The sequence below is a fragment of the Glossina fuscipes genome, unplaced genomic scaffold (assembly GCF_014805625.2).
Source record: "Glossina fuscipes isolate IAEA_lab_2018 unplaced genomic scaffold, Yale_Gfus_2 60, whole genome shotgun sequence".
In the NCBI taxonomy this organism is placed as follows: domain Eukaryota; kingdom Metazoa; phylum Arthropoda; class Insecta; order Diptera; family Glossinidae; genus Glossina; species Glossina fuscipes.
The window spans coordinates 3,993,282-4,017,794 of NW_023998432.1; the positions used below are offsets into that span (position 1 = coordinate 3,993,282).

Sequence of the window (24,513 nt, forward strand, 5' to 3'; positions counted from 1 at the left end):
TTCAATATTTTAAATTGCTATGAAAACTTTGGTCCAGTTGGTGTGATTTTTGAACACCCTCTCATATAATAGGACAAAATGGTATCATTTTCAATGCTTCATGATGAAAATTATATAATAATAGCGATTTAATATAAAAAAATTAACCGTACTCATAATTGACCCATAATAATAATTTCATACACACATGAACTCTACAAAATTTGAACTATCTACGCCTATTCTTCGTTTCTGTCATATATAAGGAATCAAATTGTACTACATTAGGTTGCGTTTTGGGCCCACTTCCCCATACATACGCTTTTATACAAAGAGTTTATGAATTATTTAAAACCAAGTCCAAATTAAAATTCTCCATTATTGCTTATTATAGCTTAATACTCGTCTTATTTAGTTACTGACGGCTGAGAAGCCACAATCACTGGACTGTTGGCGCAATCGTACTAATCAAATTTTCCCAGAAATTTTATAATATTTAAAAATTCAAAGACCAAACGGTAAAAATAGTAAATTTTCACTGTAATTTAGTGGTGAGTATATGTAAGAAAAAGGTGTATTCACCTTTTGTAAGGAGGGGAGCTTTATACATTTCTCAGAAAATTAAATTTTATTATATTTCTAGATGCTTTGAAACTTCTAGAGTATAGCGTGCAAAACGTAAAATATGCGCTTCTGCCGCGACCATCTTATCTTTAACATTAAATCTTCGCGAAAACGGACTAAGGCACGATATTTAAACATGACATGAAGTTCTATGATTCTGGGTTTAAAAAGCAATGGCGAAAGTTAAAAAAACATTATTTTGATAAGAGAACAGAATATAAAATACTTCAAAACTTTAAACTTTTTTTCGAAATATGAATTTTGCAAATGATACGCGCCCCAACTTCAAGAATATTCGTTTTTTTCATTCGAAATGTTAACAATATCCTAGAAAAAGGGAAATATATATATAGGACATTTTTGATATATTAGTTTAAACATTACTTAGTAAAGCTTCTTTTTTCTTTCCTTAATTCAAAATTGAACTTTTTCATTCAAACACTCATCAATTGCATTATTTGCACTTTGATGGTTTGTGATTCAATTAAAGAGAGAAGCTGTAATGAAAATTTTTCACGGGATTCAAATATAAAATAAATCGTTGCGCGACAAAAATTTCAGGAAAAATTCGAAAAGTTTTGTAATATATGAATATTTATACATTGAGTATAAAACCTACTTATTACCTTTCGATAATATTAGTCCTTTATCCGCCCCTTTCGAATTTCAATTACCTCGGCTTGAATTAAAAATTAAAGATCATCTTCGTAAATGCAACTTTCAAAACAAGCTGTCGATCAATACTGCCATAACGAATAAAAAATTGGGTTTTAGTTTGTAACGAACTACTTTCGAAAAGCCAATAGTAGTTACACGTACGCCCGAAACATATGCCCTGAAATTTACAAAATGAGCTTAGATTTTGATACATACATAAAAACCGACAAGTTTATCTAGCTTTTAGTTAACGTTATTTGTATATATAAACATACACATGCAATGGAAATAACTGGAGTTTTTTTATATATGAATGCATAAAATTACACGTTTACATGTGAAGAGAGATAAAGCTTTCAACCATAAAAGAGAATTGACGTTTTTCTTTTTTCTGTATTTTTTCTAAACTTTTATTTCTTTTGGGTTTAGAGAGGCGTTTAAAAGCAGCAACATCTAATAAGCCGTACTATGTCTTCGCGTGTTATGTTGTTGCTCTCATTGCCTACTATCGAATTGCTTTAAATTGCTTTACACTGCTTTTATCTTGCTTCGCTAAATCGGTCTATCTTGCAATTATATGCCTTACCTTCTCTAACCTGTAATAACATCAAATTTTAAAAGTGCATTTGGCACATTTTGTTTCTTTCTTCTTCTTCACACTGTATAATTTTCCAGACAGGAAAACAAGAAGAACAGCAACATCAGCAAGTCCGTTAAAAAACGTGTGTACATGATTCATTCAGTATTCCATAAAATTTATTCATGTAACGCTTGGTTTAAGCTTAGCATAAATTCAGATTTTTCTATAATTGTGTACGCTGTTCCTTAATTTAGAATACATTTTTTTTAATTTGAAAAATTGCTTCCGATAAAAATGTATTTCAAGGCAATAACTATTTGTAGGCATGCATTTACTCTTCACTCTTTGGTTTTTTTTTTTCTTTTATGATATTTCGCGTTAATGATTATTCGTTAATTTCTCCCAGATGCGAAAAAAATGTAAAGCTCTGCCGTTGTGCAAAGAAAAATAACAACAACCATCTTAAATTTAAGCAAAGGTGTGATTGTTGGCATCCCAACTTTGAGGGAATATTTATTTCCTACGTAAATACCTTTTAAAGCGAACCTCGAATACCTAAAGTTTTTTTAGATTATCATGGTATGGCGCATTATGAGTTTTTACCTCTGCGCTAAACTGTTAACAAGACATATTATTTAAGCGTTTTTGACCGTTGGGATGAAACGATCATGCTGCATCGCTCCTTCGGGAGTCCTTTAGAAGAAATTCAACTTACGTCTTTTCACAATTGACCTGCTTCGGTTTATTTCTGGCTAATCTTATATATTCGAAACGCATTCCGAGAAGATCGTCTTAAGTAGGCAAAAAAACATAGAGACACATCGAGAAAAGTGCTTTTTTAATGGGTTAAACAGAGATTGGTCTTGAACAAGACCTCGCAGTGGGTAAAATGGATAAAAGTCTTACATCTAATTGTCCGAGAAACGTGAATGTATTAACTGTTAATCCTCATATATAGTATAGAGGAACTTGGAACAAAATAACACAATCTGTTTTTAGTTTGTATTATCTATATGCATATATAGTTTCCATATATATAATAGGCGCTTACATGCATTTTGATCAGCAACAACTGTTGGTGAAAATGGTCCAATTCGATGATTTTTCCCTTTCTCTACATAAAATAACTATTTTCCATTTAGTGTTATTATGTTATTTAGTGTATAAAGGCGCTAATCATGGAAAACTCAAAATTGCATTTTTGACATTATTTTCTTGGCAAAAAAAAAAATGAGTTTTCTGTGGCATATAATGAGTGGCGATGAGAAATGGATCTACTACGACAATCCCAACCGCAAAAAACCATGAGTTGCTGTGCATATGCCGTAAAGAGTTGTTGTACATATGATGGTATCAGCATGGTGTAATGTAATATGACCTGCTAAACCCGAATGAGACTATTACCGCAGACATCTAACAACCAGGTCTTGTTGGAAGAAAGACCAGCAATAGCGAGGCCACACGTTGTAAGGGTTGTCAAGAACACATTATTGCAGCTCGAATGGAAAGTTCTGTCGCACCCAGCGTACTCACAATATATAGCGCCTTTTGATTACCATTCGGATCGATACAGCTGACAAGGAGTTGCGATATGCTGAAGAAGTGCGAAAATGGATCGATGATTGAATCGCTACGAAACCAATATCGTTTTTTTTTCGCATGGCATCGTTGATGCCAGAAAGATGAGAAAAAGTTGTAAAATATGAAAATATTTTGATTAACACATATTATACCAATTTGTCTCAATAAATCCCTTTTCAAATAAAAAATGATCAGAATCCATGCGAACACCTATTAGATTATTAGAGTCTGTTCGTATTATCAATTAATCAACAACTTTCATCTATGACGACATGAAAATCTTATTTCATGTTTTCTTAAAAGAATTACTTGAGTCGACAATTTGTTAAATAAGGTTCTATGTCAAAGTCCAGACCTTTCAAATCCGTTTTGGGAAATTAATGAATTATATTTGCATTGATAGTCTGAAATTACCTTAATGAGTTGCAAAAGAAGATAGCTGATAATAAATTACAACGTACCACCTTTCAGTTCTATACTTGTGAACGGATTTTTCAATATAGATCGCAAAGCCATTGCACTGAAAAATAACGATATCAACGTGCATTGCGTTCGTTCTATGCTTAACGTTTTTCCTCAATAGTTGGTTGCCGTACATTGCTTTCCGCAATGAATTGCTAATGTTAATGTACTAAACCCACTTGATCCCTTTATGTGATTACTCAAATTTTTGTTAAGATTTGAATCTAAAAGTGTTTTAATCAAAGAGCTTTCTAGAAAAACAGAAATTATGTGTAAATTTTCTTTACTTCTATAAATAGTAACTTATTTATTATCTTATACATAAAATTAATTTCTTGAATTCATGCAGTTGCTTGCCAGTTCTTTTCTTTTCTCTATATCAGTTACTATACACTACTAAACTAAATTTAAAATGTGTTTTTTTCTTTTTTTTTAACGGTGTATAGCAAATTCTTGGATACATATATGCACCTCGATAGTATCTATCATCGTGTATACATATATAAATTTAAGCACAGATCTAAGAATAATTTCAATCAGATTGTAATTGTTAAAAATGCTTATTGTTGTAAAGCTAGTTTTCATGCAACTTTCATATAAGAAATGCAGCGAAGCAGCACTAAACGCCATGATTAGTTCTAAGTATATTTTTCAATAAACAAATGCCAAAAAGAACATTGCATTCGGTTTAAAACGAATCTGCTGACACTCATCATTACTTTTTCTTTTACTTCTTGAACATAGTAATACATTGCAAGAAACGAAAAACAAATGAAGAGTAAGAAAGATATAGTTAAATATTTCCTACAATTTGCACAGGCCTACAGTATTTATAGCTTATATAATTCTCTTGTAACTATAAATAGTCATGGGAAGATAGATATTACAGCATGGCTGAATACAAAACTTTGATGTCCTAAAGAGAGTAAATAATATACTAGAACAACATTTTTTCACTCTTGTCATATGATCAAATAAATAATGTTTAGAGATATAGAACAAATAGAAAAACTGTTATTGGCAACACATGTTTAGAGATCTATTCGAAGGTACAAAGGTGTTCAAGTTTGATATATTTACACGACCACATTTTATAAAATCATAAAATAGTGGTTTTTTGTTATTGCGTTGCTGCCTTTATTGATGGCCTCGTAACTTTTGAAAAATGTTTGCCCAGAAAAGCAGGTTAGAAAATGAGAGGCATCTGTATATGTGTATACCCGTTTTTTCATTACAATACTTAAAAGACGAAGAATGAGAAGTAAAATAGAAAAAAAAATGTATATGTACCGCATTCTTAGCAGAAGTCTTTTCTTCACCATATTCTTTCAAGTAATAGTTAATGTGCTTGGTCGAGATTCCGGCTGGTGATGTGCTTTTTTACGCTTCCGTTTGCAAGTCGTACGCCGGCTCGTAACAAGATCTTAAGTCTTTTTTTATTTTACTTATTTTTCCATTGTCTTTTTTCTACACAAGTCTTTTAATTTTCATTTACTGTCGCTAGAATTAGTCTAGGTTTAGGTCGCTGTTTTTGATTATCAATGTCCTATACTATTTTTAAATAAAATACTTAAAACTGAATGACAGCAGCTGAACTAAGCATATTCTTGTCAATAAAAATTCTACTTTTTTCTGATTCTTTTGTAAAATGGAAATTTTCTCAGCAGGCGTGTCTTTCGATCAATTAGGCCGACTTTAAATATGAACCTTCAAACAAAAGTTTGGCAATTCTGCGTGCGTGTTGTAGTCGCCTTTTTATTCTGTGCACCAAATATTTCAATTTTTTTAGTGTATTTCTTAGCTTTTTTGCTTTATTCGTGTTTAATTTTAAAAATTCTCTAAAAGAATAAAGTGTGAATTTAACGTATATGAATTTATTAACAATTTATGCGAAAAAATCATTTTGGTTTAGTGTAATCAACAATTGAGCTCTTGGTAAAAGTCTCTCTTTTTTGCCTGTTAATCTCTGTTTACAGTTTTTTTAGCTTTCGCTCTATATTTACAGTGGGCAGGGAAGTGAGAAATTTGCTTTAATTTGCTGAAAATTTGTGCCATGGAATTTTTTAGTTTTTCTGCTTCTTTTTTTCCTTCATAAGCTACTTTTGTTGTTTTCAACGGACATGGATTGCTTATTTACACCATGTCGTTTGAAAACAGGCCCTGAACTTTAACGATTCATTTCTTGTTGGCTGTGTGATCGTTTTGGACATGCAAAGTGTGCTATTATTATCGGCCGTGCTGCTCTCGGCGCCTTGTGGCAGAAATTTGAATTAATCAAGACTAGGTTTGATGAGTGTCGTTATATTGCGCAGTCATCTTCCTCTCCAGCTAACAAAGTTTCAACTCTGAGTTCTCCTAAGTCCGTTTCGTCGGTACAAGTTAACGATTCCTTAAAGTCTACAAAGAATGTTAGCATTTCTGCTACGGCTCAGTCGGTCGGTAACATAAAAGTTACAAAGAAGCCGAGAAGTCTTTCTGGCTTGAGCTATGCTGAAGGGGCAAGGGTATCTCCCATTGATGTCACTCAATCTTCTTAGGCGTCATCGCCTAAAATTAATAATGATAATAGTAAATCGTCCTCTCCTTCTGGCTGTTCGAGTGTGAAATCCGGTCGCCAAACTGGGCACGTCGCACAACCTGCTCTTGCAATTGTGGTTACCCCTTCTATATTTTCCCCAACTCATAACTCCCCATCCGTGAACCCTGCTGCTCCTAGTACAGATGACATATGCTTTCCTCCCAGAAAGGCAATATTTGTGTCAAGACTGGCACCAGATACATCTGTTGATAACATAAAAGGTTATCTGGCAGCGAAAGCTCCTTCTGTCAATTTAAAGCGCGTTAGTATTTTCAAATTGGCTCCTTCTCAATCTAGAGCTATCTCATGTTTTAAAATTCTAGTTCCAACTGAAAATATGGATTTGATGTTAAATAAACCATTGTGGCCGGTTGGATCCTTAATTAACGAATTTATCCCTCGGGATCGACCCCGTAATGCTAATTCAGTAGCTTTTTCCCCTTCAAAAAGCTAAATACTTCTTCAGGCTCATTTTCTCAAAATCTCATTTATCATTTGTTAGGCGCCTAAATTTAAAAATTCGTTCTACCTTCCTAAATTCAGTGAGCACGGAGTTTTCCTGTCTGGTCTTCACTGAAACATGGTTAAAGCCGCATCTACATTCGTCGGAACTCTTCCATAATTCGTTTCAAGTTTTCAGAAACGATCGATTGTATCGCAATTGTGGTAATGTTTTAATTGCCATTTCTTCGGCAGTCCCCTCTTATTCATTTGAATTTCCAACTACTCCCGATGTTGAATTTATCGCCATTCGAGTGAAATTTCCTAATAAACACTTATATGTGACCTGCTTCTATATTCCCCCAAATTCGGATATCTCTATATATAAGAAACAGGCCACCCTCATTTGCGAAGTACCAAGTACTCATTGGCCAACTACTCTAAGCCTACAGATATAGTCATTGTGTTGGGTGACTTCAATTTGCCTCAAGTCACTTGGTGTTACAGCGACAGTTCTGGCTGTTTGATTCCCACCTCAACATCTGATAGAGCCGTTGTATTCTTTAATGAATTATTTGATCATAATTTAGTTCAATACAATGGTACCCCTAATTGCATTGGTAGATTGCTTGATCTTTGCTTTGCCAATTTTCCTGAGATTTGCGTTAATCGTGGTCTTCCGTTTAGTTTACCTGAGGAACCATATCATCCAGCATTGGGTATTTCCTTTCATCACAAGCACGTTGGTTCGGTGAATTTCTATAACGTTCCAAATTCAAATTTTTCATATAAATTTTATGATTTCCATAAAATCAATGTTTCCATGCTAAAATCACACCTTTCTCATATTGTGCTTGATTTCTCAGTGGGAAGTATTGATAGCTTACTGTCGTCGTTCTACAATATATAAAATCAAGCTACTTCTGCATCCGTTCCGATCAAGCAATCCCGTCCTCGGAACAAGCGTCCCCCGTGGTTTAATAAAACAATTAAATATTACAAGAATAGGAAAAACAAGCTTTTCAAAAAATTTTCGAAAAGTGGTTCTTCTTTTGACTATTTCATTTACTCAGTGGCGAGGCATAAATTTAATTCCCTCAACCGCCAATACTATTGCATATACCTTCAGTTTGTTAAATCCTCCTTGTTTGCTAATCCTACATATTTTTTTAAGTTCGTTCATTGGGTGTGGCTCAATGCTAGTTGTGTACATGCTTTCTTCTTTTTTTCTTCTTCTTATTTGTTTTATTGTACTTATACTAAGTTTTAGTATTAATTAGTTTAAGATTTACTTTCAGAGTCAATTGAACCCAACTGCCAATCTGTTTTAGTTGAGTTTCTTGTATAAGTGGAATAAATAAATAAATAAACAAATGAAATCCAAATTTTTCAGTTAAATATGAGGATAATATCTTCATTTTTGCGACCAGGACAATATTCATCACAATCAACACTTATGGGAACAGACAGACATTCTGAAATAGATTAAGAATTTGATACTGGTCAAGAGTATATACATTTTATAGACTCTATGAAGCGTACTTTTAGGTGTTGCAAGCATTTTCATAAAATGAATAAACCCACACCCTTCAGTGCTAGGTATAAAGTAAAATGTAAATTTCAATACATTTCCGTTGATGGAGTTTAGTCTAAAATCAGGCACGAGTTAGTAAAAGGTTCAAGTAAAAATAGCATTAACGAGATAATTCACAAACGCAGAGTTAAAAATTAATAAGACAACTGTTTCAGTAGAAAGGTAATTAAAGATCCAGGTTTTAAATTGAACTACGGTGGAAAGGTTAGCTATATCCCGTTTTATTTTAAATCAAATAAACTTATTCTAACTGCCACTGACCTTTTTCTTGCGCAAGCAGTTCCTAAACGAAAATGCATTTAGTAAGGGGTCTGCTCATATTAAGTTAATAACTTAAACACTCTTATTATTAAAAAAAATATTCGAGTTGAATTATTTTTCAAACGTGGTTTTATGGAATCTTCAGGAAAAATATCAAAAGCTCGAACGGCTTCTAAAGTAATACCTATCGAAGGTACGGTAAATGTTCTCAATCAACTTAACTATTAGTTAGCGTCTACAATAGAGACCAAATATTTTACACACCTACGACGTTTACTCTAAAAAGGCTAAAAAACGAAACAACTATATTTTCTTGTTATACAATATTGGATGGGCATGGATAATTTCTTCAATTTTTGGTAGCATACATATTTCACTTTTTTCTTATTTCAAATTATTGGCAGGACTAGCCGAATAGGTAAAAGTCGCAACTACGAAACCAATATCGTTTTTTTTTGACGTGGCATCGTTGATGCCAGAAAGATGGGAAAAAGTTGTAGAATATGAAAATATTTTGATTAACACATATTGTACCAATTTGTCTCAATAAATCCCTTTTCAAATAAAAAATGATCAGAATCCATGCAAACACATATTAGATTATTAAAGTCTGTTCGTACTATGATTTATTCAACAACTTTCATCTATGACGATATGAGCCGACAGTTTGTTAAATAAATTTCTGTGTCAAGGCCCAGAGCTTTCAAGCTTTCCGTCTTGACAAATTCATGAATTATATTTGCATTGATAGTCTGAAACTACCTTAACGAATTGCAAAAGAGGATAGCTAATAATAAATTATAACGTACCCGCTACCATGTCAATGCGGTAGAGTTTACTTTAATCGTAGTTGTACTGACTGCTTAGCCGATTGCCAGTAAGCTGCGACAGATTCCTTATCTCATTCCATTTCATCACTTCTTTTTGACGATTACCGTATGCCACGAATAGGGGACATCCTCTGAGTGACTGATCACTTATAAAAAAAATAAAAACAAAAAAAATGCAGAAATATTTATCGCGTATCTATTGTGGTTTATGAGCAATAAGCAAAAAAAAAAACAGAAAACGGAAGGGTTCTCAGTCTTGGACTCGATATCTTCATATTTGCGAAGAAGAGCACTTTTATAACAGACATTACTCAGATGCTTTGATGAATTCCGAATTTGACACAGGTGGCGAGTATATATATTTTATGTGGTCTCTGAAGCTTCGGTCTCCACGTTAGAAAGATTAAAAAAAAAAAAATTTAAGTTTTAATACTCTATGATATTGCGTAAGCGATCTTTTACGTTTTTGTATATATAGTATAAGATCGTCGATTTGTGAGTAATGAGCAAGCCGCCAATTTTTTTTTAGTTTTGGAAACAGAAATGTTCTTAGCTTACGTTGTACTGTAGGCGCCTATATCAACCATTTTAACTTCATTTTTGCGGCCAGGAGAATGTTGATCGCAGACATTGTACAGGTGAAGAGACGGACCGACGAACATGTTTAAATCAATTAAAAATTTTATGGCGGTAAGAATATATATCCTTTATAATCTCTAAAGCTTCCTTCTGGGAGTTGCAAACGTTACAACAAAATGAATGTGTTTCAATCCTTCGGTGGTAATTATAAAAATGGTCGATCTTCCTTACGCCGTACGATACATTAGAGTCCTCACTTTTTAGCTGAAAAATTATGTTTAATTCAATCCAAACAAAATTAACTTTAATTGAAATTGAATTTTTGTGTGAGAGCACATTTCTCTTCGAGATGATCGTAAATTCATAATTCGTAAAAGCTGGGAAAAAGCCGATGAATAACGATAACATTTAATTTATTTTCGAAGTTCACCAAACTATTATGGAGCTCTACAAGCTTCAAAAACTTTCATAAATCAATTACGACGCCCTTAATCAAAACGGACGTTCCGCTTAGGTTAAGTTGATGTGCTTTAGCCTCAGCTTCTCAGAGAGATGCAATTACTGACTTTTTGACAAAATTTTATGAATGTATTTATTTATATATTTATTTACATATGCTTTCAGCTGCAATAAAATATTAACCGAATAGAGCAGACGCTTAATAATAAATCTTAAACTAAACATTAAAACTAACTTTTATAATGTATAAGAAAATAGAGAAAAAAAGAAAAGATCAAATTCATTTATGACTGAATAAGAAAAAAAAGAAAACAATAAGCACGTTCACTTCTAGCATAGCGACACGCTCGCAGCCAGTATAGATCCAAGTTTGGGAGTGAACCACTCAAACAATGCAAACATGCAAAAGCAGGCAACCGATAATGAATATATTTATTTCGACTTACACGCCATATCAAACTTTAAAAATTGGAAGGTAATGTGGACATGACGTAGGCAAGACGAACATGTTAAAGAGAGTTGCCAAGAGAAGAGAGAGAATCCGATATGGAGCTTTAATTATAGACATCATTTAGGTTTTCAGAGAGGGCCTTGAACGTCTTATCTGCACTTACAAAGTTTTATGAGATTAACATATCTAGAAAAACTGTTAGGAACGTTAAAATTTATTTCTTCTAATAAGATCGGATAGTGTATAGCACCGTATATTAGCTTAACTAAGAATGAAACACCTAGGATTAACCTACGTATATACACACGTCGATAAGACTTAGGGAATTGAAATGAATGTTACGGCTATACATAAATCATCTGTTACATGCCGTTATCATTATTTGAACATAGATATTGCATTTTGGTATTTTAAAATAATAAATGAACGTGGCCGATCTTTTTCATTTTAAAATACACAATTTATCTTTATGTGGAGAATTTACAAAATTACTTTCAATATACCGGCTTGCTTACCTTTTTAGTAATAATAGTAATATGCAGAAAATGCCCAAAAAATGAGAAAAGGAATTAATATTTTATAACTTACAAATTTCTGTGGGTACGGCTGATTTTTTCCATTTCTAAAAATGAACAGATCGTTCACAAAATAAATTTAGAAAATTTCAGACTTTTATTTTCATGATTTATGAGTAATGGGCAAACCCCAGAACTTCTACTTCAAAAAACAGAGATTCTATTAGCTTACGCTTTACGATGGACGTGCACAATTTTTAATATCAACCTAAATGCAAGAACTTGCGATTTTTCTGTCCAATTTGAAGTCGACATTTTAATTTTTATAATCGGGAGAGTATCAACAAAATACGTCTACACATCCATACAGGCAAAACGACGGATAAATCTGGCTAAATCGGCAGCGAATTTGACGCTGACCAAGGATGTATGTACAAAAGAATTCTGTGGCGAGACATCTTTACTAATAAATTTCGCAGTAAAATTTCACCACCTGAAGCATTGACGTTTAAGTCTCCAAAAATACAATCTAAGGTCTTATCCTGAGTATTGTTAGAAGCAAGAGAAAATTTTAATATGATTTGTGGTTGAAATAACAGCTGTCAAATACAAGCACACGAAAAACTGCTATCTATATATGTGCTCATAATTATGGAAGCGGTCTGCGTCAAAATTTAAAAAAAATGAGTGTGTCAATTATTTCACATCACATTATTTTAAACTAAATTAATTCAATGTAACTTTTACGATGTCGTCAAAACTGAACCATGAGATAGTGGTTGTAATTTCAACATGATATGGAATTCGTTTGGTGTTAATTATGAAAGTGGTCTAAGTCAAACACACCAGAGCTCGTCACACTCCTGGTCGAAAATATTTGAGTCCTGATTTAGCTATTCGTAAAATGTATAGCTTATATGTAGAGAAATGTGAGGAAAATAACCATCCATTTGTTAAGTAGTGGATCAACAAGAAAGTATTTAATACTTGCTTTAATTTAAGAAAAGAAATTACATCTTAGACAAAGGCATAATTTACGTTTGCAAAATTCCGAAAAAGTTAGGAATTGTCTTCCAGAGGACCAGAGAAAAGCAAACGAAAATCCCAGAGAATATCATGAAGTTTCATTTGATTTGCAAAAAGCATTCTTGTATCCAAAACTTTCTGTTCCGGTAGCTTATTATAAGCGAAATATTATATGTAAGTATACAACTTGAATTTCCATAATTTCAACGATGAAAATGTTAAGATGTATATATGAGATGAAACCACAGCTTCAAGAGATGCACAGGATGTAGCATCATGAATTTTAATACATATGGAGGATATAACTACTCAAAAACACATAATTGCTTACATTGATGCTTGTTCAAGCCAAAAACAAATTTTTGGTTGTGTGGTCATTCTTTTCTGTCGAATGATCGTGATTTTCGGTTAATAGAAATGACAACAAAAAACACGAATTATATCGATAACTCTGAGCATTATTATGAATTTATGAAAAAGTATAGAAGAAAAAATACATTTTCGATAAAACGAATGTCGCAGCCAGATTTTATTTCGACGTAATCACTAGAGCTGTCACCGACAAGACGATTAAAAAATACCGCGAGCGAATCCATCCCTTGACTGCAAATTCGATGGATGAAATTCTTCAAAAGTGAACGGTATAAGGTATTCTACAAAACTTGTTTAGATGATTTGAAAATTTACGTTTTGGATCTTTCACCTAAAAGAAGAACACCAAAATTATACGGAAATATTAAATTACTTCCATTATACTCTGCCACTAGAGCGCTAACGGAAAAAAAACGTAAAGCTATCACGTGTTTGCTAACATACATCCATCCAGTTTTTCGGAAACATTTTAAGAATACTAAAAACTGGTAATGATAAAAGCCTAAAATGATAAAAACGGATTGCTTTTTAAAAAATAATCAATAAATAAATGTTCGTGAATTATTTTATTAAAATTACTGCTTCTAATATAATAATAAGTCACAGTTTTTTACTTCTTTCAATCATTTGTAGGACATTCAGTTAATTTCGAAAATGGTCTAAGTCAGTTCAAGCGTTAAAAACAACACATACGTACAAATTTCCAAATTCATATTCAATTAATAAAATTCTAAATTAAAATGTTGCATAATGTAAAAATAATTTTTGATTTATTCAACTGTAATTCATTAAATATATCGAAACGAGAAACACTCTCATAATTATGGGCACATATATACACTATAAGTTTTGTTGTTGGTTATTGAAGTAAACATTTTTCAGCCCTATATGCTCAGTATTATTGAGAAAATAGACGGAGAAGCCATGAAGTAGACTTTCATTTGATTATTATTACTATTAATTGTTCTCTTTTTAGTAACATATTCGAGCAAATTTCAATTATTGGCAAAAACAGGGTTGCATCAGCACTTTAAAAATACGCTGCACCAAGTAAAGCACCATGTGTCACTTTTCATAAACTTGGTTGCTATTAATTCACGCATCTCTTTTTGACAGATTTGCCGATATATAATACCATCCAAGTACATAATGTACAAAATGGTATATGCACGCTTATATTTATACAAAGTATTTAACTCTTAACTTCGTAACTCCCTCTCTTTTGTTTATTTCAAATTGTGGTTTTCTGATGATGACTCACAATTACAAATGTTTCCGCCAAACAACAACTAAAACAATAAAAACAGCGCAGAAACCCAACTATATAAATATTGCTTACGTACACAGCCACACGTTATACAAAATGTCCAACAGAGCGATCTTAAGTATGAAAACAACCATTGGCGCCTGTTTGTGTTCATTTTATTGCACTATTCACGCTTTTTTCCCCTTTATTTTTAGCTTTTAATTTTTTGTTTTCACAAATTTTTTATTGCAGGTTTTTATCGTCTTTGGCTTTAAGTTCGTTGGCAACATATGTTAGCATCTATGTGCAAATCAGAATGACATATACCCGTAAGTATACCCGATTTACTAGTTGCTGATGAGCCACGGTTTAGCTCTATTTATTTCTTGGCATACTTCATAGTGGTTTTTCTTCTTTTTCTCGATCTTCCCAATTTGAAGTCTAACAGCTTTTTGAAGAAGTTTTAATGTTTTTCCTTTTTTGTAAACTTTTCAATTCAGTTTAGTTTAATGCAGGTGTCATGCTTCGCACGGTTGGTACATTATATCCATCAATGCATTCTTAAATTAATTTTTGATTTTTTTGTTCGCGATATTTAATATCCATTTTATGTTATTTTCAGAACTGCCTGTTATATCCCCACTTACTGCCAAGGACGCCACCAACTATGCATTTTTTTGAAATTAACTTCCTACTTAATTGTTTTATAAAAGTTTCATACGATGAACGCTTCACTAAAACTATAAGACACAGTAAATTAATTAACTTACTACTGCGCTGATATATTAGCGCCATTAATGCATAGATGGTACATATATGTACATTGTGTATAAAGTAAGAAATATTCAATTTGGAACGAATTTTAGATACACTTTACTTAAAATATATTTAAAAAATCATGATTTTCCATTTATGATTATAACAGAATTAAAAGTAATTACGAATTCTCCACTTTTTTTATATCAACAAAGGTCTCATGGAAGATATATTATATTATACAGATATAAAGGCTTATATCATATATTTTCAATCCGAGCTCCGTTATTCAATAAGACCGTATTGTTAATTTTTTTGCACATAAAAATGACTAGATTGAAATAAGGATAAGGATTGTAATGACAATATACCTGATTACTTATTCCGATTCTCTAATGAATTCATTTATATCTTTTTTTATTATCTTTTTATTATCTTTATATTCATTATCTCCATTTGCTCAGTATCCGGATTAGACCTTTACAGAAGCACAGCAAATGGCTTAATGATGTGATTTCAGTTCATTTGCGGTAGCTTTTACTGAGATATTGTTATGGAATCGAATGTTAATGTATTAACCAAACAGGGAAATATCCTATAACAATGGTTACCATTTGATTTAACAAAATCAGGCTGACGGAACAATTTCAGAGCATTAAGTGTTCATCTATTCATTGCAGACGAAATAGTTTTAAAAATGTTCACACTATTACTTGCAGTGATAACAAATATATCTATTTCAAGAACTTCATACTAGTAGACTAATTTATGTGTTCCCAAAAATTTTCGTAACAGAATTCGTAGTGAAGGTCTTATTTTGCTGTCTTCATTGTTATACTTTTGACAACCAATTATGACTAGTCTGTTTCAGTAACACCACTGATCCAGAATCCCTTTTTCCTGGTCCTGTGGCTATTGATGTTGTGTTACAAAGACCACAACAATTTAGTATTTCATCCTACAAGGCAGTGTATAAAATGATATCTATCGTATATCGTATATTAGAAAATGTGTGGAAATATGTAATATGTAAATACATTACCATTAGCATATGGTCGAATGTTTCACATATACTGTAGAAACAAAAACCGTCCCGAGTAATTTTTATTCATTCACATGTGCAGACAAACTGAAAAAAAATTAAAGCGAACGATAGCACAACGAAAATTAAAAACCATCTCGAATTATGACTCTGGAGGAAACTATGTTGGTGAATGAAGTTGAATATTGCAAAAGACCAAATATTCATTTTTCGTCTTCAGTTTCAGGATTTATTGACCGAGGTACCTACTACGTTCTTCTACCAACGGGTTACGGCAAGCATGGCAATGGTCATGTTATAGTTTGGTATACATTGGGCCAATGAAGTCGGAAAATTGCTGTTTATGAATGGCATCGTAAACAAAGAGGGATATCGAAGAAAAATCTGAAAGAAAGAGCGGACAAACTTCGTGTTTTGGAAACTTTAAACTCTACGAATATAACGACCTCAAACGTAAATCTCGCTTAATGCAGGAATGTCTCTTACATAATTGCCCCAAAGTGCTCCACTTTCTTCCTCAGTCACCAGGTATGAACCCCATCAAAAATATGAGAGATCAATTAGAAGGCCGTGTTTGCGAAAACAGTCAATTTCTTCCGTCCATGATATGAAAAATAGAGTACAAGACCAACGGAGTGAGATCCGTTTCCCATGCAAGAAAATTGATACAAAATATGCTAAAACTTTTAAATAACATTGTTAAGCAAAAAGGCAACCCCGTCAAACATTTTTTTTTTTCTATTGTTTAATATTTTGAAGTTACTTAATTTTCTTGTCTACTGGAATAATATTTTGTTTCTTTTTTTTTTTTAATATTTTAATATGTATTCCCTGGTAGTACAAAGTAGTAAAAAAAATGTTTATGTTTGGACAATGGACTAGGCCTAACAAACTTTTGCTTTTTGTCGAGCGAAAAATCCGAATATTAATGGGACACACAGTAAATATAAATGTGTCATAAATGTTCTGAATGTTACTAACAAAATAAAAATAATCGTAAACTTTTACGCGCTTGTACTGAGCATAAAATATTGCGGTGTTGAATGAGTGCTTGAATTGGAGTTGATATTAAAATAGAAACATTTTTCAAGGGCGTTTGAACACAGCACACATGAATGTACAAACCCTTGGACGACATACCATAAATGCAAGAAAGCAAACAGGCCTGTTTATAAGACGCACTTGTTCACTTTTTATTAAAGTACACACAATGAACGAAATGTGTTGCTATTCGCGTACAGCTATGTATATACATATTAATATATAATATTTACTTTTATGGTATTTCTGGTTTATACTTAAACATGTTTTCTGTTTTTATAAAAAACACTTCTTTGACATTTTCTTGATGCATTAAAAATGCATAACATGCATAAGGCTTATGCATTATAGCCGTCAGAAACCTTCAAAATGCTAGGTACGAAGTTGTCGATAATCTGAAACCCATTATAAATGATTATAACAATGACGATGGTAATGATGTCGCGATGATGATTGCATAAATTTATTAACATACATGTATCGACTCGTACGCATTTGCGTGTGATTGTTCTGATTTCCGGCATTGAGCGGAAATTTCTAAAATAACATTTTTTATAAGTTTTCCATAGTATATATACGTATTAATAAATAATTTCCCTAAATCCTAAACCCAACAAAAATGAATGCATTTCAAATGCTCTTAATCGTATTTTAAAGCCAAAATTTTGTTCATCTTTAGAACGGCATGTGTGCAGATATATTAGAGAAAGTATTAATTTTAGTATTTAAGGGATTTCCTCATGTGGTTATTGTGTTTGTTCCAGACGTAATTGCGCTCTCTCGACTGCGTTTTTGCCTTTTTTCTAGTAATTTTTTTTTTATTCAACCCTTAATTGAGTATATAAAGCACTTCATAAAAACTAAAGGGGGTGGCAGCATGACATACCTATGTCATACTATTGCATATATACCTGTATTATACATTAAGGTTTTTAATTTAATTTAGCTCTGCACGCAGTTGTGGTTTTGTGCAACGTAAGTTTAAGTTAAGATTATTGATATCACCCTCTCTTGGAGGATACTATTGCTTGGCAAAATATGAATATTTGCTGTTTTCGGCAAATTTTTTTTTAAATCTCAATTAAATGAAACTCCATCAGGGGTTGTTATACCCACCACCGAAGATCATAGGTGTTGTGGCTTAATCCTTCATTTAGATAACTGACGCCGTGGCGACAAAGGTAAACCAAACAAGCATAAAGCAACTTTTAAACAAGGCAGAGTTTATCAATAAGCATGGCTCAAATTTTCAAAGATAATATCGATCCAAATTTAAGTGGATAAAAAGCAATCATCTATCTAAAATTTGGCAGACTCCAAATAATTCTTTGCAAAATTAGTCCTGTCGCACGCCGCGATAAATTTAAACAAAACACAGAAATTTAGAGTGGACTTAGGGCTAATCTTTGCGCCTCACTTTTATCCATAAATCATACATCAATTGAGGAAAATTTGAAAGTATATTGTTATTTGTGGGCGTATCAGCCGTCACGATTCAGATTGACTTGTCCAAAGCTTAATGTCAGCAAATATTAGAACTTTTGCTTATTGCGGATTAAGAGCTGGTCACGCTTGTATATGCAATAAATTTTAAGATGGCCCTGCTAAATATTTGTTAAATTAGTGTTGTAATTTTCTTTTTATTATAAGCGTTCTGACATCTACTTAAGCCTCTGCCACCAGGTAACAATATATACGCCATGTTTCAGCTTTGATTTTAATTTTCACATATATTAAACAATTCAATAAGTAATAAAAGGTAGGCAGCAGAAAGACACATACATCTTAAAAGGATTTCCGGGTGGAGAGCAATTTGTCTTCAAGAGGTAAAAACACTAAACAAACAGCTCAGCAGTGAAGAGACTTGAAGAGGCCGTTAAGGGACCAACGTTGTGCCAGGAAGTTGAATTTCGGCACATGCGCAAGGACTTTAAAAGGGGTTACAAAGTATTCTATTTAAAGAAAAACGAATTTCTACCATATTTCTAACCGTTCACGTTTCAAAGGCTAATGAAGCTGTTTGGGTCATCTAAGTTTGTTAAAGGTCATTGACAAGAATAATCTTTTATTATATTTAACATTTTTTTTTCAAAGTTTTCTTCTCCATGTTTTTTAAATAGTTAGTTTTCTTGGTCGATCTCAAACTTTTCCAATCTTAGCCTTGTGAACGGACGGTCACAGCCAAGTCAACTTCACATCTCATGCTGGTCAAGAGAATAAATATCCTTCAAATTCCTTCGTACAAAGAAAAAACAAAATCCGATGTCCATTGGAAATTTCACTACACAAAATTTGCCAAACTTTCGTTAACATTTTTTTTTTTTGGTAAAGATTTCTTATCGCAGGTTTTACGCGATTTATACGGTAAAAATGGCGTAAATAAATGCGTCTATCTTTTAAAAAACTAAACTGTTTATTTACATTTTTTCTTTTGACTCTTTACATGGGATGTGTGAGCTATGTAACTGCACTAAGCTTTAACATGAGTAGCGGGATTGTTTTATCTGCCTGTTTGACAGTTAAAATCACGTCAACGGCTTGAAAAATTTGTCTAACCAAATCAACTAACTTCTAATTATTTGTTGTTCCGTTGTTTTCAAATTGCAAATACTCGCCATTCTATAAGTGTGCCTGTATTTAAAAACCGACGATTGAAATTTTATTTTACAAAAGATTTTTTTGCTAAACAAGTTCACAACGCCGAACATATATCCGTAAAATGCTTTAGCTTACACGTCAAAGTGGCTGCCTTTAAACGTTAATTTCTCAAAAAATTAAGCATAGCGATAGGCGTTTGCAAGGCACTTCTTCTTTTCCGAAAACAAAAACGGTGAATGCATTGAAAAGAAATTTTTTTCTTCCATGTAATCAAATTTTGCGTATATCGCAGATTGCGATGAATTCTCTTTTATCATGTCAAGTTGACTTCAAGCGAGACACTAAGTATGTCCAGCATGCAGCCCAGAAAAGAAATAACTACGAATGACATCCACTGAAATTTCACTATGGTTATAACCATTCACCAGCACACACACTAATATAATAAGTCTTCTGGACGAGCATTATATCTCGAATAAGCGACAAATGGATTATTGACTACTTACTGTTATGCGTTAGCACCTTACCTAAATAACTTAAATTAAACACAAACAGTATAAATACACTTTGATAATAACATTAATGACGATAGACTGATTTTTAAATTGGAAAGAAAAAAAAGAAAGTCTAACGAAACTATCAACTACTAGGCAAATGCAAACAAAGGAAAAATTGTCGGAGTTTATTAACAACAAAAACCGCGACGCAACAACGACGACAGGCATACGCCCCAAAAACACGAAAAATCCTGCATAAAGTAAATCGGAAAATATAACATGTATAGACATATATATATAATATATAATATACATATAATATATATAATATATAAAATATATATATAATATATCATATATTATAAAATATTATATATACATATATATATAAATATAAATATATGTATATATACATATATATATATAAATATGAATATATGTATATATACATATATATATATAATATAAGGACGAAGGTATGAAAGGATGACGGTGATAACGAAAACAACAACAACAATAAAAGGACTCTCAACAGATAGATACACACGATAAAGAATGCAATAAACAAACATTACGTACACATCGACACGAATAAGAACGCCCTTTTGTACATATAGCGAGGAGAGCCAGAAATAGGCGTAATAAAAGAAAAAATGCTAAAATTGTATGAATGAATGCAAAGACTGAAAGAAAAGTAATTGGATTACAAACACAGGCGCTTAAAAATAATGTAAACCTTTGAGGTTCATTTTCTTGATATAAAACTGGGCAACCCTACACTTAAGCGAGCTAAGCAGAAGGTGTTATTGCTGAATGCTTTTTTTAACACTGCGTCTTTCTTTATGATGCTTCTTAAATCCATCTTTTCCTTTCACCTCTTTTCCTTTAACAAAACGATTTTTCAGACGTAAAACGGAAACATTATAATACCATGAAACTCCGATTATTTATTTTCTTTCGTAGACAAGCCTTAATTGAATAAAGCAAGCTAATTTCTTAATTATATTACTTTTTCTATATATATATATATAACATGCATATATATACATATATACATATATATATATATATATATATATATATACGTTATATATATACGTTATATATATATATATGTATGTATATATGTATATGTAGATATATATACATATAATATATGTATAAATACATATATATATTTACGTTATATATATACGTTATATTATAACTTCAAAAATAATATCATCAATTCCTTGCATTAAAACTTGCATTTCTAAAAATTTTCCGTTGGTAAAAGTATGAGTTCATTTTGAACTTTTCTACTCTATGTTGGGAGTGTAATTTTATGTATTTTGTACATAGACTTACGCCACTATGCTTATTGCACGCGCATGTATATTTCTATCTATATGTGCACTTGTAGATATACGTGCATTTATGATTTATTAAAATTGTCTATAAATTCTTTTTATGTTCATGTGCATATGAAAAAGTCGCAAATAACTTACTTTGAATACTTCTTGAGCACTTGGTCGAATATTAAAAAAAAAAATCCACCTGGTTTGTTTTGCTTTTATTAAAAGAAAATCCTTTGTTCGTGTTCCTTTTTAACAATTTTTGTTTATTCTTGCTCGTTCAGCCCTAATTCTACTATTGTGTAGCGGCTTTATTTTATCTTGTTTCTTTTATATATATTACGTGTGGTTTTCTGCTACACCATTTTCTTTTGTTTCTTGTTATTGTTATTATTTATTATTAATGCTTACTTATCGTTATTATTATTATTATTATTGATATTTTTCTTGCCCTTTGCGTAGGTGAATTGAATTATATTCAAATATATATTTTGATATGATAAAGAAAAGAAAGGCTTACGGAAAAATATTTTTTCGGAATTTTTCTTAAATAATTTCTCCAAGTCTCAATCACTTTTTTACTTTAGTCGCACTCACTATTTAAAAGCTAGTTTAAAGTTTTGAAGTTTTGAGTGAATGATGATTTGAATGAATGATTGACTGTAGACAACCACTCACTTATTTATAGACAAATTCAACACTTTTCAATGTTTCTCAGAGCAAAATTTCATTTTCTGCACATTTCGTATACAGACACAAAAAAATGCTGAGAACAAATTTCTGAGAGTAAAATTTACTTTACTGTACATTTCTTATACAGATGTAAAAAAATGCTGAGAATAAAATTTCCGAGAGTAAAATTTACTTGCTGTACATAACTAAATAAATTTAATCAAAACCAAAGTATTGCCAACCAGAAAGAAAACAATGAACATGCTTGCACTTTTCTTTCCACTAAAGCCGGCTTCTATTTTTATCAAGGTTTAATTTGATTCGTGTTCTTATCAAACATATTGCGTTGTTATGTTGTCTGCCGGTTTAATGTCGAACGTATATAATATGAAATTTGATGTTCAATCTTTTATTGGGGATTTTGGATATGACCAAGCACTTAAAGGGGGAATTGGGACACAAACGAAGCAAACATAGAACTAGCTGCAAATGAGACTCTTTCAATTAAAGTAAGGCTAAAATATACGTTAATAATTCTTTAAAAAAAATTATTCGTATTTCTTAAACTACTTACGTCTTTAACGAAAACGAAAATTGATATTCTTTTCCACTTCCTTCATTTAAGACTTTCGCTGTGGCTTTCTATGTTATCATTGACTCAGAATGACTAACAGAATACATAAGAAGCAGGTTTCCGTTTGTTTGAATTGTAAATAAAATTATAAATATTCATTATAAATTATAAATATAGATGAGTCATTGAACCAATTTAGATAAGGGTCGTATAAGAAATTTTTCAATTTTTATCACCTTTTGCAACAATTGGCAGATGTAAAGCTTCGAATTCAATTACAGATTTCGTTTATATATTTATTACTAAGTTTTCCCTAAAATTTTCAATAATAGTAGTTTTACTTCACTACAAGGTAATGATTTATTGCCACCTAATGCACTATTTGACTCAACAATGAGCAATTTACTTAAAGAAGTCGTTACACTTGATTTTCGAGAAGTCCTAATTAAAAAATAAGGTGGACCGGAAAATGAGTAAGTTTAAATGTTTAATTTAAAGTTAAATTTAAGGAAAATTGTTACATAATTCATTAAATTAATTTTACTCAAAAAAGAAAAATTTTTGTGGAAATTAAATTAAAGTTGTAAAGATTCTTTTATAATAACTTTTGTGTTCCCCCTTGATTTCTTACAGTAAGTTGTAATCGAATTTGTTTGGTCATAAATATTCATCATTTAACTGTTGTTTCGTGTGCAGTAGGAAAAGGGAGAAGAAATGTAAAGTATATATGCAGGCATAAATTCGTTATTAATTAATTTTGCCATGTGAGACTTTTCGTTAATAGCATTTCTAAAATCGTCGTGGTCGGAATTAGAAGCTCAACTTAGATTCTTGTGCTCGTATGTTGACTGAACTGAGTTGCCGTTATAATTACCGTCTGTAAATGTCGAATTGAATATACTGTAAGAGGAAGCTAATCGGGGTATAGAATGCGGCAATTGAAGAGACGATTGTAGTTAAAGGGAATCTGGGGGTAATCACGTATCTGAAAGTTACCTTTCATTCGGGACCAAACTGATAACCGTTACTATCTTTCATCTGTAAATGAAAAAGGAGAAGAAAGCAACGACATTTTTTTATATTTAATTGTGACTATCAAAGGCCGAAAAATTATTATCGACGCAATAATTAGTCACTCTATTAGCAAATGTAGAGCCAGCAGTCGAGGAGATTAAAGGGACACTGAAATTACACGCTCCGGTCAAATCTTTCGATAATGATGCCTTTCTTTTCACCAGTAGAGAAACGCGGTGAGTACACGTGTGGAGTTTATTGCTTAAAAAGTTTAACATTCTTTTCGTTATGTGCAGCTGGAAAAATAAGGACCAAGAAAGGAAGGCGCCATTTGATACACACAAAACAAACCATCCAATATGAAAGGACTAAAATCAATTATTAAGGGAGAAATTCGAGAACGGTAAGTCGTTCAATGCCATGGTATCGAAGCTGAAAAAGGAAAAGGTCGGATCCTAAGTGATTTCGAGAATAATGACGGGGAATTTAATTAAATCCCTTGTTTTTCTACCCTAATTGGATATAAAAGAATATCATTTTAGTTCTTTATGTTAACAAACTTGGACTTTATACCTTTTTATTTTTATATATGTGTATTATTTATACGCTTAATATGTACGTATACAACATCTGTTATGAAATGTATTAACGAAATAATAAAATAGGTATTAATGAAACAGAAATGATATGAAATTTATAGTGAAAGTGTTAAATAATTATCTATCGTGAAATTCGACCCCCTTCCATAAA

General features: G+C 31.9%; 1 protein-coding gene across 1 annotated transcript in view; it reads right to left on the bottom strand.

Annotated features, from left to right (window-relative positions):
- The window catches only part of LOC119637531 (protein singed), a 53,582-nt gene extending 31,449 nt beyond the window's left edge, over positions 1-22,133 (bottom strand). Inside the window, exon 1 of the mRNA XM_038033597.1 lies at positions 21,657-22,133. The gene's annotated coding sequence lies outside the window, so the exon portion shown is untranslated. The remainder of the gene's footprint in view (positions 1-21,656) is intronic.
- Between the last annotated feature and the right edge of the window lie 2,380 nt (positions 22,134-24,513).